Source organism: Pongo abelii, chromosome 21 (assembly GCF_028885655.2).
Source record: "Pongo abelii isolate AG06213 chromosome 21, NHGRI_mPonAbe1-v2.0_pri, whole genome shotgun sequence".
In the NCBI taxonomy this organism is placed as follows: domain Eukaryota; kingdom Metazoa; phylum Chordata; class Mammalia; order Primates; family Hominidae; genus Pongo; species Pongo abelii.
In genome coordinates, this window is record NC_072006.2 from 33,860,661 (window position 1) to 33,866,660 (window position 6,000).

Consider the following 6,000-nt stretch of genomic DNA (forward strand, 5'->3'; position numbering starts at 1 on the left):
GGACGGAGTTTCGCTCTTGTTGCCCAGGCTGGAGTGCAATGGGCAATCTCAGCTCACTGCAACCTCTGCCTCCTGGGTTCAAGTGATTCTCCTGCCTCAGCCCCCAAGTAGCTGGGATTACAGGCACTCGCCACCACACCTGGCTAATTTTGTATTTTTAGGAGAGCCATGGCTTCTCCATGTTGGTCAGGCTGATCTTGAACTCCTGACCTCAGGTGATCCACCCACCTCGGCCTCCCAAAGTGCTGGGGTTACAGGTGTGAGCCACCGCACCTGACCTATTGCATCAATTTTGGAGTCCTGTATTCCAAACTATGATTTTTGGAGGCATGAAACTTTATGTCTCACACCTTCCAAGCCAATTGCTATTTTCATGGAAGGAAATATTCCTCTTTCAACCACTGGTATGTTTTACCTTAAATTATAAATCTTTGGATATTAATATTTCTGGGCTTTTTTTTCTTTTTTGCTTTATAGACAGTAGACTTTTATACAAATATAAAGTTTTGTACCTTCAAAGTTATCACTCCAATAAAGACACCTATTAAAATCAGCAAAACATCTTGAAATATATTTTAATAATGTAAAAATGTATTCACAACATAATCTCCTGATTAAGAGACTCCACTAAGTTTATAGTAACTACAACACAATTTAAGGATACCTACAATAGTTTCTAGGTTGGTTTAGTTTATAATTAAATCGACTGTTTTAAGAAATGCCATTAATACAAATGCATAATCTATAACATTCTCATTATAGTAAGAAAAAATATAGATTCATAAAACAAAATGTCTTTACCCATTATGTGAAGTATGTAAATGATTATTCTCATTAAAACATAAGAATAATGCATTTTTAGTAATAAAAGATTTCATTAGGTCAAAGAGCACTGAAGAGCCCCAGGAGGTTCCAAAGTAAAATCTGGCTACCCTCTTATAAAATAAATAGAACAGCACAATTTCTGGGTATTCTTTAAACATAAACTATGATCATTTCATTTATATTAATTGGACCTTAAGTAAATGACTACTTACAAATGAAAATAAACAAAACTTTAGAAACTAATACCAATTCTCTAAATTTGGTTTTTACTCATTTGTGTATGTCTAGGAAATTTTACCATGAAGTACATATTAAAAATTAACAATTATTTCTAACTTACACATAACAAATGTGCTCACTCATACCATGGAAACAAAATTTGCTTCTGAAAATAAATCTACAGAAATAATATGTAAACACATAGAGCTTTGAGATAAACTAAGAACATCCTATGTACTATGGATAAAATAGCAAAGGCCTTCATTACGTATATCAATAAACACACTTTGGTTAATTTGGGATATATTGATATTACGCGACCTTGTGCATACTTCTGTATACCATTAAATAAATTTGGATGTTTGTAGTGACAACACACTTTCTAACCCCAAGTGCTGGAGAGAAAATAAAAACTTAATATGAAAACTACTGTTGTTTGTTTTAAATAAAGTTATTAAGTGGGGGAAAAAAGCCAACACTTTTTGTTGCAACATAAACTGAGATCTAAAAGGTTCAGAGTCAAGAATCTCTTAGGTTGTCCATCAACATAGTAAAACACATAAACTTTCTCCCTCTATTTGAGAAGTCTGATCATGTCTAGTGTTCAACCACTTTACTCTGAAGGAGAAGAGGGCACTGTATTAGTCCATTCTCATACTACTATAAAGAACTACCTGAGGCTGGGCGCAGTGGCTTATGCTTGTAATTCCAGAATTTTGAGAGGCTGAGGCGGGCGGATCACCTGAGGTCAGGAGTTCGAGACCAGCCTAGCCAACATGGTGAAACCCCATCTCTACTAAAGTACAAAAATTAGCTGGACATGATGGTGGGAGCCTGTAATCCCAGCTACTCAGGAGGCTAAGGTGGGAGAATCGCTTGAACCCAGGAGGTGGAGGTTGCAGTGAGCCAAGATCATGCCATTGCACTCCAGCCTGGGTGACAGAGTGAGACTCCGTCTCAAAAACAAACACAAATTCCATTCGACCCAGCCATCCCATTACTGGGTATATACCCAAGGGACTATAAATCATGCTGCTATAAAGACACATGCACACGTATGTTTATTGCGGCATTATTCACAATAGCAAAGACTTGGAACCAACCCAAATGTCCAACAATGATAGACTGGATTAAGAAAATGTGGCACATATACACCATGGAATACTATGCAGCCATAAAAAATGATGAGTTCACGTCCTTTGTAGGGACATGGATGAAATTGGAAATCATCATTCTCAGTAAACTATCGCAAGAACAAAAAACCAAACACCGCATATTCTCACTCATAGGTGGGAATTGAACAATGAGAACACATGGACACAGGAAGGGGAACATCACACTCTGGGGACTGTTGTGGGGTGGGGGGAGGGGGGAGGGATAGCATTGGGAGATATACCTAATGCGAGATGACGAGTTGGTGGGTGCAGCGCACCAGCATGGCACATGTATACATATGTAACTTACCTGCACATTGCGCACATGTACCATAAAACCTAAAGTATAATAATAATAATAATAAAAAAAAAAAAAAAAAAAAAAACAAACAAACAAAACTGCCTGAGACTGGGTAATTTATAAATAAAAGAGGTGTAATTGACTCACAGTTCTGCATGGCTGGGGAGGCCTGAGGAAACTTACAATCATGGCAGAAGGTGAAGGGGAAACAAGGAATGTCTTACCTGGCAGTAGGAGAGAGAAAGAGCAAGGCAGGAACTGCCAAACCCTTTTAAACCATCAGATCTTGATAACTCACTCACTATCATGAGAACAGCATGCAGGAACCACCCACATGATCCAATCACCTCCCACCAGGTCACTCCCTTGACACATGGGGACTGTAATTTGAGATGAGATTTGGGTGGGGCACAGAGCCAAATCAAATCAGGCACCAAAAGCAAATATCACTCACAGCACTGGACAGGCTATTAGTCCCAACCAGAAGATTCTTGCTTCAGCCTCTAAGACAGCTTTACTCTCTTAAGAGGATGCCTCCCAGGACCAAATGCCCAATGGCCCTTTCCGTTGTCATCAATGTGATTCCACCAACATAGTCCAATCATTATTCTACCGGTGACATTCTTCACTGCCCAAAAGCCACCTGACAAGGAGATCATTATCACCACACAGGCAAGAAAGCTACTGCTGGGCAGTTCACAGAGAAAATAGATGGCGATTGCACTGACTCGAAGTAATTAAAGGAAAAGTGATGCCACTGGATCTCTGAGTTTAAATTTCTTTGGTCTATTAGTTGTCTGCCCTCCCTTCTAAATCAAACAGTGAAATATCTTCAGTATCATCATCATTGTGCCTTCAGAGCAAGCCCTGGGCACCGCCACCCTCTCTGCAAGTGCTCAGCTCCTCAGCTGTTTCTGGGAACTTTTTTGACATGTTTTGTGAGATATCTTTTGTTATTCCTATATTTACACCTATTTACATTACTCTGTTTAGGTGTGTCTCTGTGCTGAATCCTAAGGGATTGCCCCACATGATCCCCCAACCCAATAACTTACTACTTATGTATATATAGTCCCCTAGTCAACCTATTACATTTTTTAAAACTCTCCTCAGTAATTATGTTTTCATTTCCAAAGTCTCTTTTTTTGGTTATTTTTCCAAGATACCTGTTACTTCATGCCTGACTATTCCTGTTTCATACATGCCTGATGTTATTTTATGGATTCACTTCCCTTTTGCTATCTTTATAAGGTTACTATGTATGCTAATTTTAAAGACCTTTTTATATTTTATTTTTTCATATGTTCTCAGCTGTGAAGTTCTCTTGATTGCTGTTCTTGTTTTTGAGTTATTGTTGTTCTTGAATTGGTTAGCTATCTCTCATAGTGCTGCTGTTCCCCAAATCTTCAGTGATTCCTTCCCGCACTGCCATCTTTCCAGAAATAAAGCCCCACCCCACATGATGGAGTTATCAGGGCCTCCTGGAGCATGGCACCTGCCACAGCCTCACTGTGGGGGCTGTTCCTAACTGAGGCTATGGCTTCTTCTCTGCTTCTTCCTGAGGGCTGTCTCTCCTTTCCAATGACAGATGTCATAGTGCAAACATTAAAAGTGAAGTCTGTGGTGTGTGGCAACCTATGCTGTAGTTCTGAAAGTTGAGTGATCTTGAGCAAATCCATTACTCTCTGTGTGCCTCAGATTTCCTCACCTGTAAAAGGAGGTAGGTTAATAGCAGTGCTTACCTGATAGAGTCAGAGTGATGAATTAATGAGGTAACTGACATAAAATGCTTGACACCATATCTGGGGCACAGGACATCTGCAATAAATGATAACTGCTGCTATTCCTTCACGTCACATAAAGACTATTGTCTTGTTTTTAAGTGTAATTTGACATGGATTAATATAATTTTATCCTTTTTCATTTTCATTTTTGTTGGTGTGGAGTAGGAGGGGAAGATTTCACCCTGTGCACATTTACCACATTGAACAGAACTTTGAATGAGAATATCATAACCTTTACAATTTCATTTGACAATAACAAACAAAGGACCTAAAACCTAGCATGTGACAGGGAGGCTTCCAGACAGGCCTTTCTAAGTCATAGATGATACAACCATTTCTCCTAACAAGGTGGTTTTTCTAAAGCACAACTGTGGCAGGAAAGCAGTGAGCCCTTCTCATAAAAAAAAATTATAGCCACATTTTTTGGTTAAAATTAATTATGAGTCAAGCATTCATTATGGTTCATATTATTCCTACCCCATCTCTACAAGGTGCATGTTGGTGCATGTTATAACTTCCATTTACATACCATCAAAATAAGCCTCAGAGAAGTCAAGTGTCTTCTTGAAAGTCACAAGGCTGGAAATTTTGAGAGAACAAATTAATTTGTGGATTAAAAGGAGCAGGATGCAGAGAATCCAAGAGAAAGCAGTTGATCTCAGAGTGGCAGGGGTAGTCCAAGTACATCATATAACCTGGGTCTCAGGAGGCCTGGGTTGCTGGGAGAAAGCCACTGGTGGGCAATTCGCCATGCAGTAGGGATTCATTCAAAAGCACCATTCGAGTTCCCACTCTACACCTAGTGTCATTAGCATCAGTAATAACCTACTGGGTTTCAGGCATGGTACAGTCATTATCTCCTTTAATCTCCACTAAAACACTGCAATGAAATACTTATAACCCCCAGTTTAGAGAACAAAACTGAGCGTAAGTGGATGCAATGATTTCCCCAACTCCTTAGCACACACTCTTGTTCAGGGCATTTATACCTCCTCTCTCCTCATTTCCGTTGAACACAGTGGTGAATGAAGTAGGTCCTCTGTGCAGAACAAAGGATATTAAAGTTGATGTGATGACCTCAGGAACCTGTCCACCATATTCTCCCCGAATCATAACCCTTTCCCTTTTCCATAACCCACGATCCTCACTTCACCCCACAAAACAGATCCTTACTAAACTAAAACTACTCCCTCTCCTGGAAGAAGTTGGGAAATGGTTTCTTCTGCTGGATTCAGGCCCATGAAAAGTACCAAAGTCCAGATCAGACTGAATTTGGGCTACGTTTCACCAGTTATATCAGCAAAAGGTTTGAATAAGGAATCATTTCAAGAGCATACCTGTTTCCTCTCCAACATCAAGAGGCTCCTGTGATCCCTCCTGTTGCCCCCAGCTGAGTAGCACTTGGTTGAGGCTGGTGCAGAACGAAGCAACAAGCCAACCACATCCTAGCATCCTGAGATGAAGAGTTTAGGACACAACTCACCACCACAGATCTTCTTGGCCCAAGACCCTTAACTGGCAAATCATCAAGAAGACCTGAAGATGGGGAAGGGGGCCATGTGGAGATAACACAGACCTCAGTTGAGGCGGAAGCATTATTTTTGCTCAGCCTGTCTGATTCTCCTGAAAATGGAGTATGAGTAACTCTGTGCTTTGTAGCTGCCTGCTGTGCCTGATTTCTATGCTACAATCTAGAAGCAAGTTGCTGTCGCAATCC